This window comes from Mugil cephalus, chromosome 15 (genome assembly GCF_022458985.1).
Source record: "Mugil cephalus isolate CIBA_MC_2020 chromosome 15, CIBA_Mcephalus_1.1, whole genome shotgun sequence".
Classification (NCBI taxonomy): domain Eukaryota; kingdom Metazoa; phylum Chordata; class Actinopteri; order Mugiliformes; family Mugilidae; genus Mugil; species Mugil cephalus.
In genome coordinates this window covers 8,629,449-8,638,477 of record NC_061784.1, presented here as the reverse complement: position 1 = coordinate 8,638,477, position 9,029 = coordinate 8,629,449, and positions in this window count along the sequence as shown.

Below are 9,029 nucleotides of genomic sequence, written 5' to 3'. Positions count from 1 at the left end.
AAGCAATCAGAGAGAGCAAAGTGGAATATGGGTTGAGGGGAGGGGTCTCTGTGGATCAGGCTTGTTCCAGTGCATCCCACAGATACTTGATCAGTTTGGGATCTTGTCAATTTGGAGGCCAGGTCAACACCTGTTCTTCATATTTGTTTTTCTTTTTTTTTTTAGTTGTTCCTAAACTCTGCATCCTGCTGCCATGAAGAGTATCATTGCTATGGGTCTGGTCTGGTCTAGATGGCTGGTACATGTCTAGTGAATGAATGCCAGATCCAAAAGTTTCCCATCAGAGCAGTGAATTGTTACAAGATGTATTCTCAGGTTATGTACTTCACTTGTTCAGTGATTGTTGTTGTTGTTGTTGTTGAGTCCTTTAAAGACTTCAGCCTTAAATCTTTTATTCTTATGAGTCCGCCAAGTGATTTATATTGATCTTAAATTATTAAAAATAAACTGTCACGCTGAAACGTTGGTTTCAAACGAACAGGGCACTCCAGCAAATTCAGCCCCAGAGCAGAGCATCTCTAGGAACCTTCAGATTTCATCACAGCGTCTACTACCAACAGTGTAACTGGTGTTGTCCTCATTCATGGGTTCACATCCAACATCCTCTTAAACCCAGGTCTTGAGTCTTCTTCCTGGGACTGGATCTCTGAGGCTTTTGTTGTATTCAGTTTGCTGCGTCTCTGTGACAGCGAGAGAACGTAGTAATAAATAAATAATCAAAGCCCTGCAACGACTTGCGTCTTTCTGCTGACAGTGCTGGAGCTCATGACGTTCTCTATAGGAAGTCATTACTGTCGAGCTTCCTGGTCTGGACATGTGGTTATGACAAAACATATTAAAAGATCCTCTCAACCAAAAAGTAAAAACTAGTTTCAAAGACATCAGTTTGTAGAAGTGCTCATGACTGTGACAGACATCTCTGTGCTGCAGTGGCTGTACGTCATTAGGACTGGAATCAAGCATTCAGATGTGATGTCAGTGATTAAGGCCTCCTTCAGAAGTGATACAAAGAACATCTCTTATTTAAACCTTTCTCTTCTTTTTTTTTTGATAAATCACGTCACTGTAACCACTGTAGTTTCAAATGACAGTTTGCCCAGGGCAGGTTTCTCCAACAAATTCAGAGATTTCAAGATTTCAAGATGAACAATGAGTGACTGACCAGGCCCTTTTGGAAAATGTGCTCCAGACAGACAAACCACACACAGAGTTGTTTTGGCCCCGGTGATGGTAGACATATTTGGGACCAGACCACAGCGGCTTGCAGAAGAACCTCATTCCATCTGTGAAGGATTGTGGTAAGGATGTTATGGTCTGACTGGAATAGTCAACTTCCAGTCCTTCAGACAGCTATTGAATGAACCCTGCATCGTATCAAGGAGTGCTTGAGGATAATGTGGGGATCTGTGAAGAGAATAATATCAGGATGAATCAAGGAATGGAGGACTGGTTACTAATTATGCACACTTAAAATAAATCATTTCTTCTGCAAGGGAGGGTGACTTTAGAGATCAAGGGTGTTGGAGCTTTTGTTGGAAATGTAATTGAAATAAATTTTTCTTGTCCTCATACACTCACTTGCCACTTTATTAGTTCAACTGCTTGTTAACACAAATAGCTAATTAGGTAATCACGTGGCTGCAATTAAAAGACAGCAGCAGCAGCAGCAGCAGCAGCAGGAAACCACACCAGTTGCCACTCCTGTCAGATAAGAACAGAAAACTGAGACTACAGTTCACACAGGCTCAACAAAACTGGACAATAGAAGATTAGAAAAACGTTGCCTTGTCTGACAAGTCTCAATTTCAGCTGCGACATTCAGATGGCAGGGTCAGAAATTGACGTAAACAACATGAAAGCATGGATCCATCCTGCCTTGTATCAACGGTTCAGGCTGGTGGTGGTGGTGTGATGGTGTGAGGGATATTTTCTTGGCACACTTTGGGCCCCTTACTACAAACTGAGCATGGTTTAAATGCCACAGCCTACCAGAGTATTGTTGCTGACCATGTCCATCCCTTTATGACCACAGTGGACCATCTTCTGACGGCTACTTCCAGCAGGATAATGCACCATGTCACAAAGCTCATATCATCTCAAACTGGTTTCTTGAACATGACAATGAGTTCACTGTACTCCAATGGCCTCCACAGTCACCAGATATAAATCCAATAGAGCACCTTTGGGATGTGGTGGAACAGGAGATTGGCGTCATAGATGTGCAATATGGACCAAAATCTCCAAGGAATGTTTCCAACACCTTAGTTGAAAGTATGCCGAAGAATTAGGAAAACTGAAGGCAAAAGGTGGTCCAACGTTTTACTAGGAAGGTGGCTGCTGAGTGTATGTCACACAGACAAGCAATTTCCAAGTTCTTCTTCTTCTTCGAATGACTGTAAGTGGTGAACATTTTATGAACTAATGATGAGGTTTGGTTGTGGTGGGATGTTGGTGTGAGGCTGTACACCGCATTTGAGAAGAGAAAACTGCGTCGGCCAGGACAGCTGGCAGCACCACGACAACTTTCAAACATTTGCTCTCTCTGATTGCTTTGTAACTGAATTTTCCACACTGGGACGGTCTGCCCTCCCTCTGATTTTCTTTCTACTGAAGTCATTATTCTATTTCCGAAGTAACAGGTGTGCGCAGGAGACCTTCAGAAGGCCCACGTCCAGACCTACGCAATATTAGGCAGGCGGTCATAATGTTATACCGTGCATCAGTGGATATCTCAGTAGCAAAGACAACGGGAGATATCAAGAGTTTAAATAAGGTAGGTTCTTCCAGAACTCACTTGTTAAGAGGGTCCTAATCACTGGCATCAAATCTGAAAGCCTGATTCCAGTCTTATTGATATGAAGCCACCAAGCTGGATAATATTTGTACAGTTAAAATTAATTAAACATCCTTGAAAAAGAAACAAAGTGACAGTCACACATGATCACTAAATACAGAACTTTTTTTCTGTCAGTGAGCAGAACCCGAGCTGGAGGTAGTTCACTGTATGCCGGTTGACAAGGCTCATCACGCTGAATGTCTTTAACAGTTGTGTTATTCCCAGAGGATGGAATGAGTCTGAAACTAGACTTAATTAGTGAAGCAATGCCATAAGGCCTCGCAGTCAGCTGTCTGTCACGCGCACTAAACGGACTGACGTGCTGCGCCATCTGCTACGGCAGTATGTGATGTCAGAATGGTTTCTTTACTGGCCCGCTCTCCTGTTGATTTGCACACATAAAAACAATCAAATACACACACACACACAGAAAAAAAAATAGGATATATGTTTTACACCAAGGACCGGAGATCAGAGAAAAAGAAATGCTGCCGAGACTGCAGATGCTGCTCGCTCCCTCAAGCTTGATTCCTGTCACATGGGCAGCTTGTTACCTGAGCAGCACAGACAGGGAGCAGCTCCTGACAGCTCATGAGGAATCTCGAAGGACACGCAATGTCAGCATCACAAAGGCTGCTTTCTAGTCACAAAGGAAGAACAAAGATGGAGGGGGAGAATTTGACCGATAAGAACTAAAAATGAAAGAATGAAAAACTTTCCTCAGACACGGGAAGTTAGCATTAACGCCATCATAACCGGCATACCACAGCACATTTACCTCCAGATATGACATGAAAATCACTTCCCCAAATATGTTTATTTTCCTGCTCTAACCCTGCAGAGGCACTACATCCATCTTTTGCAGTTTTCTTTCCTTTTTAGCCATTAGCTTTCTGACTGCCTTCGCCTCAAAGTCAAATTGAGGAAGGAAAAAGGGAATAATCAGCCATTTGGTCTGGAGGCCACTGCGCTGACACCAGCTCAGTTTCTAGCGAGTTTGAATCAGAGCTTGCGTACATGAGTTTTATTTTCACATTACTCTCCAAGAGCTAGTTTAAATAAATATCCCCAAACGAGGGGAGCCAGCAGAAGCTACGCTGTCTCGTCAGGCGAGCTGGGAGCCCTCTGCTTCCAGGAAATCGCACTCATTGCACGCTGGGAGAAAACAGATAACAGTTATTTGTGGCTCTAATGAGCCGTGGACTCAGTCCAGTCCGCCGGAGCTTCCCTCACCTGGAGAGAAGTCGAACATCTCTAAAAAGCATCGCGACGTTCTTTCTCTCTCTCCCGGTTAGCAGTCCCTGTTTAATAACAGGGACTGCACTTAACCACTGTCGCTCTGTCGCAGTCATTTAGTTGCATTTAAAACATGTTTCGACGTTCTGTAATTGAGGAGATATGAATCCCTCCCCTCCCGCCTCAGAGGACGCCGGCAAAAGCATGATGATTATGAGCAACCGGTGTAATAACACACATAATTATCTCAAATGAAGTTTAGATTTTAAATTGCAGCTTGTTTGCAGAGCAGGACGTGACGCGGTTGGGAAACTACTTAAGTTTAATATTTTGTGGATGGGAACCAAAAGTGAGATAAAAGCATTGTTGGGGTAATTCTGATGACTGATGATTTACTGGACATGAGCGCCTTAGACTTATGTAAGAGGAGACACTGTCTAGCATTTTGACGTCCTAGAAAGGGGCCTTTTCCTATTTTTGTGTGTCAAGTTGTTACAGGAATGTGGTTCAGTTGGGGATGTGCGGTTATGGTCAACTTCATGAGGACTTGCACCGAGTGGACACGTGTATTCTCGAGTTCGGGAAGCCAGTCAATCGCATGACGAACTCTCTCCCACGCTAGAGAAAACTAGTCCAACCCACGGACACCCCACTCACACTCAGGACGTCTCTGTGCCTGGCACACAAAGACGCTTTCAGATGTCTTCTAGAGTCCATGCTTGAGAGTGTCAGGACAGCAGGCCGTGAGGCGGGGGGTCGAGGCAAAAAAGTATTTAATGAAAACAAGAAATTGGAACAAAAGGTGCTGCAGACAGAAAATCTGAAACCCAAAGGGAAAACAACCACAAGAAGACATGGCAAGATAACAAAAGCTTGAAGGCTATACAATGCAACAGGGAACAAAGGGAAAGGCAGGGCTATATACACACAAGAGGGCAGAGGGATGACGAGACGCTGGTGAAATTAATGAGGCCGAAGTGCACAAGGAGAAACCAATAAGCAATCAAGGGAAGACAACACATGGCGCAACGCAAAACAGGAAACCAAGGAACTTAACAAAATAAAACAGGAAACACAAAACATGAGCATGAAAAAAGACAGAATCATGACAAAATCAGGTGAACATAAAAGACAGATAAATCTGTAAAACAAATAAAAATAAATAAATAGAGGCCTGAATAGAGTCTCGTCCATCCGTACACTAGGGTGATGAATGTGCGGATCCCAGCAGCATTTTACAGCACGTTAACATGACCCAACTCCCTTCAAAAGAACAAAGAGGCCTGCATCACATATTACAGCCCCCACCGAGTTTAGCAGGAATCAAATAAGTCTGGGATTCCAAGGAAAGACAGAAGGCAAATCATTTTCAAGAATGTTATTCAAATAGGTTGAAAACCTATTCTGTTGTAAAGGAAAATGCTGCCTTTTAAACAAGTAGAAAAAAAAAAAAGGTTTTGAAAACCGAGGCGATGCGTTCCACCATCCCCAGTGGAAATAACACCCTGTCAGGATTTTAATAGTGCAGAAGCAGAAGCTTGGAAATGGCTCCAAGCGATTGCTGGTTTCTTAATGGGCCACTATTTTACACTCGCTCCAACAAAAACATAAGAAAATATGTTAAGGAGCACAGCTGGATGGGGACTTCAGCCGCAATGAAACACACCGTTCATGAGGAACATCATTTGGGCACGATGACGTTTCTTGGCGGTGACCGACATCTCTGTGAAAGCATCTAATCACCATCACCCATTCGGTTTATTCTCTTCCACTTCCACTGGTTTTTCCGTGCCCGCGCGTTTTAATATTTGGGTGTTCTCATCACGGATTCAGCTTTGCCAGGAATTTAATTCTCCCCACACAAAAAGGGGGGGATGTTTCAAATGAAGAGTGATTATGTCAAAAATTGAAGGTGACTTTCTTCAGTCAAACTAACTGCAGGCTCGAGCGCACAAATAACTCAATTTCAGAGTCCCTCACAATCAGACAGACAGATCAAACATATAAGAGAGACGAGTGTCCCTCTCGCTCTCTACTGGCAAATTAATCAAACTGCAAATTAAAGAGAGAACCTTGACTGTTTACAGTTCATATAAATAGAAGAATGGCTGACTTTACAGGTTAACCCCATATCATCAAGATGAGTCAGAGCCAGTACGATCAATGCAAGTCTCCTGGGCTTTTATATGACTAAGCCCTGCCAACCCACTAGAAAACGGGCCGAAATGAGAAGCAGCTCTTAATCACGAGATGCAGAACTGCTTCCTTGTACACGTGAGCCATGTGTTTACAGCTCTGAGCCAGCAGGGGTAACACGGTTCGGCTTTTATTCTTCGAATGAAGAGCAGGAGCGATGCATTACCGCTCCGCGTAATGAGACGGTCTCAGCTCCTAAATGATTTCCCGGTACGTTTGACGGCATGAAGCTGTGATGCTGATGCCTCTGGTGACGGAGATAATCACAATGAGGCCCGCGCGTTACAAATCAGTGTAATTGTTGCCATCGTGTCAACACAGGTGCTGCCAAATGAACTGAAACCACAAAGCGGCAAATTGTCAGAGTAACGCAGAGTTTTCCTCACACGCTAACGTGCATTTTATTTAAAACCAGCTCGGACAGAGAGGAACGAGAGGCCGATCAGCTCACGTCCTGCGGTCAGTTTGGCTTCTGCTGTGCCAGTAACTCGCTCCCATTCCTGAGAGGCCATCGAGGTGCGTAGAGGCCAGTCCAGGGCACGATCACGGTTGGAATCGGTGTTTATGTAAATCTGCACATTCACAGCCATATTCAATATTTGGGATTTATCACTGCTGACGCGGCTGTGCATGCTCCGTACAAAGGAGCATGTACATTTTTCTGCACGCTGTCGGTTTTTATGCAGATTTCAGCTGAAAGGTTCTTTACAAGGCAGAGTTTAGGAAATGAGGACCTTGGCTCAGACTGGTGTGACCTTCACGTCCTCTCAGCAGCGGTAGCTTTCATCCACGCCAGCTCTGTGGAGAACTTTACTTTTCAAAGTAACGCATCATTGTAATGGATTGCACTAGATTTTCTGTCTTGGGTGTCGATCCCTCAAGCACATCAGTCTTGATGTAAAATATGTGGACAACAGCAGAGTCACGTTTTAGGACAGACAGAGCCGGAGGCTGTGGATGCCGAGGTTGTTTGGCGCCAACTGTTCCAGTGCTACTCAACCTTTCTTTTTATTGTTTATTTAATGCTGCAGAGATAAATCGGTGGGAGCAACAGAAAGTATGCACCACAAGAATGAAAGGAAAATCATTAAAACTTGAGATGGTGTCTAGATCTTTGAGGGGTTCCTTCCAGTATTCTCTCCCAGTTGGACCGGTAATATCAGACTTTATGACAACATGCCTGGATGAACTTCCGAGCTGCACACACACCTCGGGCTGTTGTGGTCACTTTAATGTCACAGTTTGCTCTGATTATTCCGGATTCCCTTCAGGAAGCAGCCAGCATGAGAAAGATATATTTGCATGGGAAGGGAGCACATGCATTATGGATAGATGGAAGAAGTTACACAAAGACAAAACGAAGGTCAGTACAAACCTGACAGGCATCACTTCAGCTATGTTTCACGCATCAATTATCATTAATGTTCTATTGCAGCTTAGCATTATTCATCCTACATTTTCACTTTCTGACTGAAGCGCTTCAAAGTGACCTCCCTCCTGAAGGATTTACTGAAAAGGTTCTACAAGCCCTGCTCTACACATGATGTGGCTGGTTACCCAAGAAAGCTAAAGATTAATTATTCATTTTACTGATTTGTGCTGAATAAAAAAAGCAACATTAAGGTAAAACATGTAACCACTGCAGATAATAACACAGCGTATCGCTGTATGTACTGTATGTGACCTGTAGCCTGGATTTTGACAGCAGTGCCTATAGCTAATATGCTAACACCTGCATGCTAACAAGCTGATGTGTGAGGGTTATAGCGTTCACCCTTGGCAATAGGCATGCTAACACCTTCTAATTAGAGCAAAAGGCAGAGTTTAAGCTACGGGAATGCTGGTGTCATTAACGCAACACCTGAAAGCATTATTGACTTCTAACTGCTTTCTGGAGTGAAGTACAGCACAGGTTTGCCAGATCTGACTCACAAAAGTCAATACAGGCGCAGCAATTGTTGTCTTGTCCATCTTATCTGTGTATCTTGCAGTTTGCTCTGTGTGAAATGTCATTTGGAAACTGGTGGTAAGAGGAACTGTGGAGTCAAGACCAGATCTGAAAGAACAAGAAAGATAAAGCTGCAGTGTGTCATGGTATTGAGCTTTGGTCTTTTCGTTTTTCCTTGTTTCCTGTTTAACATTGAAATAACTAGTTGTTTTTTTTGTTTTTGTCTTTTCTCCTCCCCTCGGACTGTCCCTTGTGTTTTTCCATGTCCCTTTAGCTTTCTGTGGAGTTTTCATTTTTTTTTTCATTTGGTTTCTGTATTATATCTAGTATTAGGGCCACCCATCAGGAAAAGAAAAAGAAAAAATAGAGGAGGAAGAATTTTTTTCATCATGCACTTGAAATGCAATTTTGAGAAAAAGGTTGCCTTGTCTGCTGATGGAAGAATGTAAATTCCGAGGCTTGGGAGCGTGTCCCTATCCGAGTCCCGAAGCTGGACACAGACTCTGTTTACAGAGACCTGGCTGCATGCGACTTCCCAGTCATGCGCATACTGCCAGTTTAAAGGTCTACTTTGTACTTTGTACTTCGATATTTCAACTTTTTTCTCGAAATTTCAACTTTTTTCTCAAAGTGCATGATGAAAGAAAAAAAAATCTACCTCCTCAAAAAAAAAAAAAAATTCCTCATGGGTGGCACTAATACTCTTCCATATATCTCTGTACCTCTGTATTATGCTTTGCTTGAACTGCCTTGTTGTTGCAGCACCTTTTGTTCTATACAGTTCATTAAAGTTTCATTAAAGGGATTTTTTTG